The sequence below is a fragment of the Phyllobates terribilis genome, unplaced genomic scaffold, assembly GCF_046119375.1.
Source record: "Phyllobates terribilis strain yellow unplaced genomic scaffold, ASM4611937v1 Scaffold_11__3_contigs__length_659146591, whole genome shotgun sequence".
NCBI classification, from domain to species: Eukaryota; Metazoa; Chordata; class Amphibia; order Anura; family Dendrobatidae; genus Phyllobates; species Phyllobates terribilis.
This window is the reverse complement of record NW_027362771.1, coordinates 155500859-155514011: the sequence shown is the minus strand read 5'-3', so window position 1 is coordinate 155514011 and position 13153 is coordinate 155500859.

The following is a 13153-nucleotide window of genomic DNA, read 5'->3' as shown; positions in this document are numbered from 1 at the left end:
CATAAACTGACCTACAGTGAGTTTCAAATCCGCAACATGTCAATTTCTCTTGTGGGTACGCGGAGTTTTATTTGCAAATTTTTCCTATAGACTTGCATTAGACGCAGAAAATCCGCATGTAAAAAAATGCACATGCATTTTTAGTGCATTTCTGTAGCGGAAACGCATGCAATATGCACATGACTGTATCAATAAAGTTTTGTCAAAGTCAGATATTAGGAAGTATCAAAAACAAAACATATTTATTTAAAACATGACATACCAAGTAGAGTCAAAAATGCGATATAAACGCATGTAAAAAAAATGCACTCAAAAACGCAATGAAAAAACGCAAGTAACCCAATTTACATAAATTATAGAAATTCTGCAACATCAAAGACTCACCAAAAGTTCATTGTGGGAACATAGCCTCAAGGATATGTTGTACATCCAATATATTGAATGTTGCAACTAACGCACGTAATCAGATAAACTACATATGTGGAATTAGAATTAATCATAGATTTTATTTTATACTGTCTGCTGTTAGCAACTTTATTTTTTGACCTATTTATCATTTAGGGGGATAACCTTGTTGTTCCAGTCTCCTACATACTATTTTTTGCTCAGTTTCCCATTCTGAGTCGATTGAGCAGGTTCTTCTTGCTTGTGTCAATTTGCCAATAGGAACTGCTTTTCTTGATATACAACCTCTGTCAAAAATTATGGAATCACCAGGCTCCGAGAATGTTCATTCAGTTGTTTAATGTTGAAAAAAAGCAGATCACAGACATGGCACAAAACTAAAGTCATTTCAAATGGCAACTTTATGGTTTTAAGAAACACTAAAAGAAATCAAGAAAAAAAAATGTGATACTCAGTAAGGGTAATTTTTTTCAGACCAAGCAGAGGGAAAAATTTATGGAATCACTCAATTCTGAGGAAAAAATTATGGAATCATGAAAAACAAACACACAAAAGAACACTCCAATACATCACTAGTATTTTGTTGCACCACCTCTGGCTTTAATAACAATTTGCAGTCTCTGAGGCATGGACCTAATGAGTGACAAACAGTACTCTTCATCAATCTGGCTCCAACTTTCTCTGATTGCTGTTGCCAGATCAGCTTTGCAGGTTGGAGCCTTGTCATGGACCATTTGTTTCAACTTCCGCCAAAGATTTTCAATTGGATTGAGATATGGACTATTTGCAGGTCATGACATTGACCTTATGTGTCTTCTTTCAAGGAATGTTTTCACCGTTTTTGCTCTATGGCAGGATGCATTATCATCTTGAAAAATGATGTCATCATCCCCAAACATCCTTTCAATTGATAGGATAATAAAACTGTCCAAAATATCAATGTAAGCTTGGGCATTTATTGAAGATGTAATGACAGCCATCTCCCCAGTGCCTTTACTTGACATGCAACCCCATATCATCAATGACTGTGGAAATTTGCATGTTCTCTTCATGCAGTCACCTTTATAAATCTCATTGGATCGGCACCAAGCAAAAGTTCCAGCATCATCACCTTGCCCAATGCAGATTCGCGATTCATCACTGAATATGACTTTCATCCAGTCATACACAGTCCATGAATGCTTTTTCTTAGCCCATTGTAACCTTGTTTTTTCTGTTTAGGTGTTAATGATGGCTTTTGTTTAGCTTTTCTGTATGTAAATCCCATTTCCTTTAGGTGGTTTCTTACAGTTCAGTCACAGACATTGACTCCAGTCTCCTCCCATTCGTTCCTCATTTGTTTTGATGTGCATTTCCTGTTTTGGAGACATATTGTTTTAAGTTTCCGGTCTTGACTCTTTGATGTCTTCCTTGGTCTACCAGTATGGTTTGCCTTTAACAACCTTCCCATGTTGTTTGTATTTGGTCCAGATTTTAGACACAGCTGACTGTGAACAACCACCATATTTTTTGCAACATTGCGTGATGATTTACCTTCTTTTAAGAGTTTGATAATCCTCTCCTTTGTTTCAATTGACATCTCTTGTGTTGGAGCCATGATTCTTGTCAGTCCACTTGGTGCAACAGCTCTCCAAGGTGTGATCACTCCTTTTTAGATGCAGACTAATGAGCAGATCTAATTTGATGCAGGTGTTAGTTATGGAAATGAAAATTTACAGGGTGATTCCATAATTTTTTCCTCAGAATTGAGTGATTCCATAATTTTTTTCCCCTCTGCTTGGTCTGAAAAAAATTACCCTTACTGAATACCATATTTTTTTTCTTGATTTCTTTTATTTTTCTTAAAGCCATAAAGTTGCCATTTGAAATGACTTTATTTTTGTGCCATGTCTATGATCTGCTTTTTTTCAACAATATTAAACAACTGAATGAACATCCTCCGAGCCCGGTGATGCCATCATTTTTGCCAGGGGTTGTATATTTGTGATGACATAACTCAGCAAGTAATAAGGAATTTCCAGCCACAGATTTACGGAATGCACGAGTTGTAAAAGTACCAGTATGATTGGCCGTAAAAAGAAAATTCACAATTTGATCAAAGACCTCAAATGTAAAAGTCAAATTGATAGAGTTATTGTTGAGATAATGCATAAACTCCATTTGGCTGCTACATCAGATTCCCAAATGATGATCAAATCATCAATATGGTGACCACACCAGATTAACAATCCATCATTTGGGAAAAAAGTATTATCATCCCACCAGTCCATGTAAATTACAGCTAAAGATGGTTAAAATTTTAATCCCATATTGGCTCTGGTAGTTTTGCATATAATATTCACCATCAAATAGAGAAAAATAATGTGATGGAAGATATTGAACGGAATCAATTATATAGTCACTCAGATTGACAGAAAAATTACTGTGTTTTTTTAAAAAAAGAGCATAGTGCTTGTAAGGCACAATTGGGCAAAGTAGATGCAATGTTCAAAATAATGGCAGTGTTCAAAAACATGAGTTAAAGGGGTATTCCCATCTCCAAGATCCTATCCCAATATGTAGTAGGTGTAGTCAGGGCCGTCGTCAGCACCCGGCGCACCCGGGCAAGTGCCGGGGCCCTGAACAGGCGGGGGGGGGCCCACTGGCGGTCGGGCACCCCGCCGGGCTATGGACGGAGGAGAGCGGTGCCATCGCCTGCCCTTCTCCCCTGCTTGCTCAGGGCCCCAGGAGCCGGATACTTACCTCTCCCAGAGCCTCCGCAGATCCACTGTCTTCCTGCTGTGCGCTCCCTGTAACGTCTCAGGTCAGAGTGCGCGGTGACGTCTTTCCACCGCGCCCTCCCCAGAGCAATCACAGGCAGCACAGAGCGGGAAGACGCCGGCGACGCTGGAGTCCGGACCTGAGCAGCGGCAGCAGGTGAGGAGGAGTGAGGTGAGTATTTGATTTTTTTTTTTTAATGTATGGAGGCATTGGGCATTATATGGGGGGGTGACATCCTGCATGGGGCATTATAAAGAGAGGGGGTGACATCCTGCATGGGGCATTATATGGGGGGTGACATCCTGCATGGGGCATTATATGGGGGAGTGACATCCTGCATGGGACATTATAAAGAGAGGGGGTGACATCCTGCATGGTGCATTTTATGGGGGGTGACATCCTGCAAGGGGTATTATAAAGAGAGGGGGTGACATCCTGCATGGGGCATTATATGGGGGGTGACATCTTGCATGGGGCATTATAAAGAGAGAGGGTGACATCCTACATGGGGCATTATATGGGGGGGGTGACATCCTGCATGGTGCATTATAAAGAGGGGGGTGACATCCTGCATGGGGCATTATAAGGGGGGGGAACAACCTGCATGGAGCATTATATGAGGGCCAGTATTCTGTATGGAGTGTTATATGGGGGCCAGTATTCTGTATAGAGCATTATATGGGGGCCAGTATCCTGTACGGAGCATTTTATGGGGGCCAGTATTCTGTATGGAGTGTTATATGGGGGCCAGTATTCTGTATGGAGTGTTATATGGGGGCCAGTATACTGTGTGGAGCGATTCGCCAGTTTCTGAGCTATTGTAGATTTTACAATAGATATCGGTCATGTAATGTAAGCAGTGAAATCTTTGCATTGTACTATATATATATTTCTCTTCGGTATCTGTGCATCATGAATCGTGGTATGTATTAAAGGGGCCCACTGAGACTCTTTCGCCCAGGGCCCACAAAAACCTGGAGCCGGCCCTGGGTGTAGTAATAATAATAATATTAGCAAATACCTCCAATTAGAAATGTAGTGTAGTATTTTTGATTTGCTATGCCATTTACCTCATGTGCAGGCAATACAGGACCTTAGGTATCCACGGTTACGTACACTAGCAACTAGCTAAGTAACTGTCACTTTGTCAGTGGACGTAACCATGGTACCTAAGGTCCTGCAATGCCTGCACATGAGGAAAGAGACAAAGCGAATCAAAAATACTGTACTACATTTCTAATTGGAGGTATTTGCTAATATTATTATTATTATTAAACCTACTACATATTGGGATAGGATCTTTGAGATGGGAATACCCCTTTACCCTTTAAGCACAAAATCTTTATACTAGGTTTTTATTTCCTTGCATTGGGGACATTGCACACAGTTTTCTAATTCAAAACATGAAGAGAAATGTATATAATTTTAACTACTTTACAGAAAATAACAAAAAATGAACATTGGGCTATTCTAAAAAAATAGCAGTGTCTGCATTTGTCTTTACAAACTCACAATATGTACTTTTTTTGGAGGATTCAGCATTCCTGTGAATCACTAACCCAATATTTAGTTGGATACCCAGAGGTTTTTTTTAGAATTGCTTCGCATCTATGTTGCATAGAGTCAACCAACTTCTGGCACCTGTCATCTGTTATTACAGCCCAGGATGCTTTGACTACATCCCACAATTTTTTGACATTTGTTGGCTTTAAATCAGAAACAGCATTTTTGATGTCACATCACAAGAGCTCTATCGGATTAAGGTCCGGGGATTGGGCTGGCCACTCCAAAACCTCAATTTTGTTAGACTGGAACCAAGATTTTGCTCATTTACTGATGTGTTTATGGTCGTTGTCTTGTTGAAACACCAATTTCAAGGGAATATCCTCTTCAGCGTAAGGCAACATGACCTCTTCACGTATTTTAATATATGCAAACTGGTCCATGATCCCTGGTATACGGTAAATAGGTCCGGCACCATAGTAAGAGAAACATGCCCATATCATGATGCTTGCACCATCATGCTTCACTGTCTTCAGAGTGTACTGTGGCTTGAATGCAGTTTGGGGGTCGTCTGACTAAATGTCTGCGGCCCTTGAACCCAAAAAGAACAATTTTACTTTCATCAGTCCACAAAATATTTCTCTATTTCTCTTGAGGCCAGTTGATGTGTTCTTTGACAAATTGTATCCGCTTCAGTACATGTCTTTTTTAACAGTGGGACTTTGCGGGGACTTTTTGCTAAAAGATTAGCTTCACACATGTGTCTTCTAACGGTCACAGTACTCACAGGTAACTTGAGACTGTCTTTGATCATCCTGGAGCTGATCATTGGCTGAGCCTTTGCCATTCTGGCTATTCTTCAATCCATTTGAATTTTAGTCTTCCGTTTTTTCCACGTCTCTCTGGTTTTGCTTTCCATTATAAAGAATTGGGGATCATTTTAGCTGAACAGCCTATCATTGTCTGCAGTGGCGTATCGCCAATGGCGGCAGGCCACGCCACTGCTATGGGGCCCGTGAGCCGGGAGGGCCCCGAAGCAGTGGGGAAATGAGGAGGAGGATTATTATTATTATAATGCCATTTATTCTATGGCGCTTTACATGTGAAAAGGGGTATACATAGCAAATACACTTACAATAATCTTTAACAAAACGAGTCAGCGACTGGTACAGGAGGAGAGATGAGCCTGCCCGTGAGGACTCACAATCTACAAGGGATGGGTGAGGATACAGTAGGTGGGGGTGGAGCTGGTCATGCAGCGGTATGGTGGAGCAGTGGTTACTGCAGATTGTACGCTTGTCGGAAGAGGTGGGTCTTCAGGTTCTTTTTGAAGGTTCCGAGAGAGCGAGAGTCTGATATGTTGGGGTAGAGAATTCCAGAGTAGGAGGGGGGATGCACGGGAGAAGTCTTGTATGCGATTATGGGAAGAGGAGATAAGAGGGGAGTAGAGAAGGAGATCTTGTGAGGATCGGAGGTTGCGTGCAGGTAAGTACCAGAAGACTAGGTCACAGATGTATGAAGGAAACAGGTTGTGGATGGCTTTGTATGCCAAGGTTAGGGTCTTGAACTTGAGTCTCTGGACAATGGGGAGCCAGTGAAGGGATTGACAGAGAGGAGAGGCCAGGGCAAAGTGGGGGGACAGGTGGATTAGTCGGGCAGCAGAGTTTAGGATAGATTGGAGGGGAGCGAGAGTGTTGGAAGGGAGGCCACAGAGCAGGAGGTTGCAGTAGTCGAGGCAGGAGATGATGAGGGCATGCACTAGTGTTTTTGCAGAGTCTTTGTTAAGGAATGTGGGATCCGGGAGATATTTCTGAGTTGGAGTAGGCAGGAAGTGGAGAGGGCTTGGATATGTGGATTGAAGGAGAGATCAGAGTCCAGGGTTACACGGAGGCAGCGAGCTTGTGTTACTGGGGAGAGTGGGCAGTCATTAACTTTGATGGATAGGTCAGTTGGGGGAGTTTAGTGAGGTGGGGTAAAGATGATGAATTCAGTTTTGTCCATGTTAAGCTTTAGAAATCTGGCAGAGAAGAAGGATGAAATAGAGGACAGACATTGTGGGATTCTGGTTAGTAAGGAGGAGATATCGGGTCCAGAGAGGTAGATCTGTGTGTCATCAGCATAGAGGTGATACTGAAAGCCGTGAGACTCTATGAGCTGTCCCAGGCCAAAGGTGTAAATAGAGAAGAGCAGGGGCCCTAGGATTGAACCTTGGGGGACAGATAGGGGGCGAGATGAGGTGGTGTGTGAGTGGGAGACGTTGAATGTCCTGTCTGTTAGGTAAGAAGAGATCCAAGATAGGGTCAAGTCTGTGATGCCAAGAGAAGAGAGAGTCTGTAGTAAGAGGGAATGGTCCACTGTGTCAAAGGCAGATGACAGGTCCAGGAGGTGGAGGACAGAGTAGTAACGCTTGGATTTGGCGGTTAGTAGGTTGGTGGTGACTTTAGTCAGGGCAGTTTCAGTAGAATGGTGCGGTCGGAAGCCTGATTGTAAGCAGTCAAAGAGGGAGCAGGAGGAGAGGTGGGAGGACAGTTCAAGGTGGACGTGTTGTTCCAGTAGTTTTGAGGCATAGGGGAGGAGTGATGTGGGGCGATAGCTAGACAGAGAGGATGGGTCAAGGGAGGGCTTTTTGAGGATGGGTGTGATTGAGACATGTTTGAAAAATGAGGGGAAGACGCCAGTTGTTAGTGATTGTTGTAAGTGGTTGGTGGGTTAGGATTGGGATGAAGACTGTGGAAAGGTTAGGGATTAGGTGGGACGGGATTGGGTCGAGTTCACAGGTGGTGAGGTGTGATTTGGAGAGTAAAGAGGAAACTTGATCTTCTGTAATGGTGGAGAAGCTGGTTTTGGAGGAGGAAGGTTGGGTAGATATGAGGAGGGGCTGTGAGGACTTAAGGCAAACGCTTCGTCTGATGGTGTCAATCTTCTGCTTGAAGAATGAGGCAAAGTCTTTGGCTGAGATGAGAGGAGAGGTAGGAGACACTGGGGGATGGAGGAGAGAATTTAAAGTGTTGAATATAGCTGTTTAGGGATGTGAGACAGGGAGGATATGAGATAAGAAGTAAGTTTGCAGTGAGTGTGGACTTGAAAATGGTGAGGGATTGTTTGAATGCGATGAAGTGCTCGTTGGAGCGGGACCTTTTCCATCTCCGCTCAGCAACCCTGGAGACCCGTCACAGTTCTTTAGTCTGGTTAGTGTGCCAGCATTGCCTATTGAATGTGCGAGCTTTGTTGTGTGTGAGAGGGGCGACCGAATTGAGAGCTGCAGCTGTTGTGGTGTTAAATAAAGCAGCAGCAACGTCTGCATCGTGTAAGGAACTTATGTCTGTAAGAGGGAGGAGGGATTCGAAGAGTGAGTATAGGTCAAGGTGTTTTAGATTTCTGCGAGGATGTGTAAGTTTGTGGAGTGTGATTTGTGGACCTGGAGAGGAGAGGGAAGAGAATGTAAGTAGGTTGTGGTCAGATAGAGGGAGAGGTGAGTTAGAGAGGTTATATAGGGAACAGAGGCAGGTGAAGATGAGGTCTAGTGTGTGGCCATCTTTGTGAGTGGCAGTGGAAGACCACTGAGCAAGGCCAAAGGAGGAAGTGAGATAGAAGCTTAGAGACAGATGAGTGGGAAGTGTTAATGGGGATGTTGAAGTCGCCCATGATGATAGTGGGGATGTCAGTGGAAAGGAAGTGAAGTAGCCAGGTGGTGAAATGGTTGAGAAAGGTGGGTAGGTGAGTATTGGGGCGGATGAGCAGTGCACACGCAGTAGCCGCTGCTGCAGCTACCACGTGTGCCCACTGCTAAAGGGACATGAATATTACCTCTTATCCATACCCATGGGCATGGAGAAGAGGGAATATTCATTCTCTTTAGTAGCGGGCATGGAGGATCGCTGAGCTGCAGCTCCTGCTGACAGTGCCCGCTACTAAAAAGAATGCATATTCACTGTTCTCCACGCTCATAGTCCCGGCGTGGAGAGGAGTAAATATGCCGGCAGCAGCAGCTGACTTCGGCGTCTGAGAGCGCGCGCTGCTCAGATGCTGACATGAGCTGCTGGCAGACAAGACACAGCAGCGCTGGAGCAGAGGTGAGGAAGGAAGTTGAGAATAAGTGTTTATTTTTTTGTGTGTGCAGTGATGGGGCCAGACATACCAGGATTGCTGGATGAGGGGGCCACACATACCAGGATTGGGGGGGGGTGAGGAAGCCACACATACCAGGATTGGGGGATGAGGGAGCCACACATACCAGGATTGGGGGATGAGGGGGCCACACATAGCAGGATAGGGGGATGAGGGGGCCATGCATACCAGGATTAAGGATGAGGAGGCTATGCATACCAGGATTGGGGAATGAGGAGGCTATGCATACCAGGATTGGGGAATGAGGAGGCCATGCATACCAGGATTGGGGGATGAGGAGGCTATGCATACCAGGATTGGGGGACGAGGAGGGCCATGCATACCAGGATTGGGGGATGAGGAGCCATGCATACCTGGATTGGGGGATGAGAGGTGCCATGCATACCAGGATTGAGGGATGAGGAGGCCATGCATACCAGGATTGGGGGATGAGGGGTGCCATACATACCAGGATGGGGAAATTAACCAGTAGCTGCTGCATTTTCCACCCTAGGCTTATACTCGAGTCAATACGTTTTCCCAGTTTTTTGTGGTAAAATTAGGGGCCTCGGCTTATACTCGGGTCGGCTTATTTAAAATATATGGTATTTTAAAATATATGGTATTTTAAAATCAGTGAGTACGTGGTTCCCATAATACTGCAGGACTGTGGGATTCATTATACTATATGGAGGCTGCATTTTACCCTATGGGGTGTGTAATATACTGTATGGAGGACTAACGGAGTGCATTATATTCTATGGAGGACCATGGGAAGTTCAATATACTATATGGAGGATTATGGGGGGGCGCATTATACTATATGGAGGATTATCGGTGGCGTATTATACTATGTGGGGGGCCATTATACTGTATGAAAGCAATTATACGGTGTTAAGGTTTGTGTGAGGTCAATCATACTGTTTGGAAGGCTGTGTGGGGTCCATCATACTGTTTGGAGGGCTGTGTGGGGGCCATTATACTGAATGTAGGTCCATTATACTGTATGGAGGGCTGATTGGGAGTCACAGTTAGGGGATCATACTGTGTTGGGGTCACCATACTTTGCCTTGGGAGTTGAAGTGGGGTACAATAGGGTCATTATACTGTGCATGTGGAGACTAATGTGGAGGAATGCACCATGGGGGTATCATACTGTGTTTGGGGGGCACTTTTATTGGCATCATACTTTATGGGGGCAATGAAAGAAGAATCTAGGACTTCAGCAGGAGGAAAATTACTAAGTAAAGGCTGGAAAGTTGTAAGATCTGCTCTTCTGCGACACAAAGAAATGTAGATAGATTTTTTTTTTTTTTGGGGGGGGGGGGGCAATTAGAGCTTCTGCTATGGGGCCCCATGATTTCTATGTACAGTGGTGGCCAAAAGTATTGGCACCCCTGCAATTCTGTCAGATAATACTCAGTTTCTTCCTGAAAATTATTGCAATCACAAATTCTTTGGTATTATTATCTTCATTTAATTTTTCTTCAATGAAAAAACACAAAGAATTGTCCTAAAGCCAAATTGGATACAATTCCACACCAAACCTAAAAAAGGGGGTGGACAAAAGTATTGGCACTGTTTGAAAAATCATGTGATGCTTCTCTAATTCGTGTAATTAACAGCACCTGTAACTTACCTGTGGCACCCAACAGGTGTTGGCAATAACAATCACACTTGCAGCCAGTTAACATGGATTAAAGTTGACTCAACCTCTGTCCTGTGTCCTTGTGTGTACCACATTGAGCATGGAGAAAAGAAAGAAGACCAAAGAACTGTCTGAGGACTTGAGAAACCAAATTGTGAGGAAGCATGAGCAATCTCAAGGCTGGAAAAAGGAAGGAGAAGCTCCAGCCACAGATGAATTCCAAAAATAAATAGTCTTTATTGAATTAAGATACAGATGCCATAGCACATGTCCATTAAAAGCAACGCGTTTCGAACACCAATAGTGTGTTCTTTATCCAAGCTACAAGTCCATCTCCAAAGACCTGAATGTTCCTGTGTCTTCCATGCGCAGTGTCATCAAGAAGTTTAAAGCCCATGGCACTGTGGCTAACCTCCCTAGATGTGGACGGAAAAGTAAAATTGACGAGAGATTTCAATGCAAGATTGTGCGGATGGTGGATAAAGAGCCTCGACTAACATCCAAACAAGTTCAAGCTGCCCTGCAGTCCGCGGGTACAACAGTGTCAACCCGTACTATCCGTCGGCGTCTGAATGAAAAGGGACTGTATGGTAGGATACCCAGGAAGACCCCACTTCTTACCCCGAGACATAAAGAAGCCAGGCTGGAGTTTGCCAAAACTTACCTGAGAAAGCCTAAAACGTTTTGGAAGAAAGTTCTCTGGTCAGATGAGACAAAAGTAGAGCTTTTTGGGAAAAAGCATCAACATAGAGTGTACAGGAAAAAAAAGAGGCATTCAAAGAAAAGAACACGGTCCCTACAGTCAAACATGGCGGAGGTTCCCTGATGTTTTGGGGTTGCTTTGCTGCCTCTGGCACTGGACTGCTTGACCGTGTGCATGGCATTATGAAGTCTGAAGATTACCAACAAATTTTGCAGCATAATGTAGGACCCAGTGTGAGAAAGCTGGGTCTCCCTCAGAGGTCATGGGTCTTCCAGCAGGGCAATGACCCAAAACACACTTCCAAAAGCACTATAAAATGGTTTGAGAGAAAGCACTGGAGACTTCGAAGTTGGCCAGCAATGAGTCCAGACCTGAATCCCATAGAACACCTGTGGAGAGATCTCAAAATGGCAGTTTGGAGAAGGCTCCCTTCAAATATCAGGGACCTGGAGCAGTATGCCAAAGAAGAATGGTCTACAATTCCAGCAGAGCATTGTAAGAAACTCATTGATGGTTACCAGAAGCGGTTATTCGCAGTTATTTTGGCTAAAGGTTGTGCAACCAAGTATTAGGCTGAGGGTGCCAATACTTTTGTCTGGCCCATTTTTGGAGTTTTGTGTGAAATGATCAATGATTTGATTTTTGCTTCATTCTCTTTTGTGTTTTTTCCTTGCAAGCAAATTAAATGAAGATAATAATACCAAAGAATTTGTGATTGCAATTATTTTCAGAAAGAAACTAAGTATTATCTGACAAAATTGCAGGGGTGCCAATACTTTTGGCCACCACTGTATGCCCCTGATTGTCTGCACTTGTTTATAAACTCCAGTCAACTTTTTAATCAAATCTCACTGTTCTTCTGAACAATGTCTCCAACGACCCATATTTCTCAGGCTTTCAAGGAGAAATGCATGTACAACATGTGCTGGCTTCACCCTTAAATAAGGGCCACCTGACTCACACCTGTTTCTTCACAGAATGATTGACCTCACTCATTGAACTCCACACTGCTGTTATTTTGAACACACCCTCTTACAATTTTCAAATTCAGACTCAAAAACATGCAGATTATGAATGCGGAGTCTGTTGGTTTTCTTAGAATCTACTGCAACAACTGGTAAATTGTTTGACATGTTGTAATATAATTTATACCGAAAACAGTGATTAATCTGGTTAGTCATATTGGACTGCTATTATTTTGAACACTACTGTATATAATGCAGATACGTCACATGTGATCTACCTGTAAGTTTCAGGTGACAAGTAATGGAAATACAGGACAGCCCCCCCCCCAGTGGGGTGTTAGACATGTAATATAATATAGATTTGCAATGGTGGAAGCTTGCTCAATATAACCAGATATATGTTATAATGAAAAAACAGAGGCAAAGCTATACAATATAAAGGTTAAACATTACCAATATACCAATTCAAGAGATCACATGGAAGGGAGATTAAACTGCTGAAAAATATCATAAATATTACTACGATATAGTCAGCACCAGATGAACCCTCTGACCTGCGTTTCGCTTGGTGGCTTCCTCAGAAGGGCAACCTCCCTCCCTTCCACCATTGGAAATCTATATTATATCATATACCTAACAACCCCACTAGGGGGAGACACTGTTGTGTATTTCCTCTACTTGCTATCTGGAATGTATGCACGTATATATGTACGTGTGTGTCTCTTCATGCGAGCTATGTTAGCAGTGTGTCTGTACATTCACATACTTACCTAAACGTCTATCCAAACATGATGATTTAATACATTTCGGGGAGTGCAATAGTAATTCTTTGATTATACAATTCCATCTTTGTCAGTTATCCACACCAGGTATTTTCTCTGTAGTACCTGTCGTTATATGTGCATATCTATCTATCTAAATCTATAAAATATATATATATATATATATATATATATATATATATATATATATATATATATATATATATATATATATATATATATATGCAGAAAATCTGTGTGTGGTAGCCCGTTGAATACAAAACCACATTTTTAACCTAAT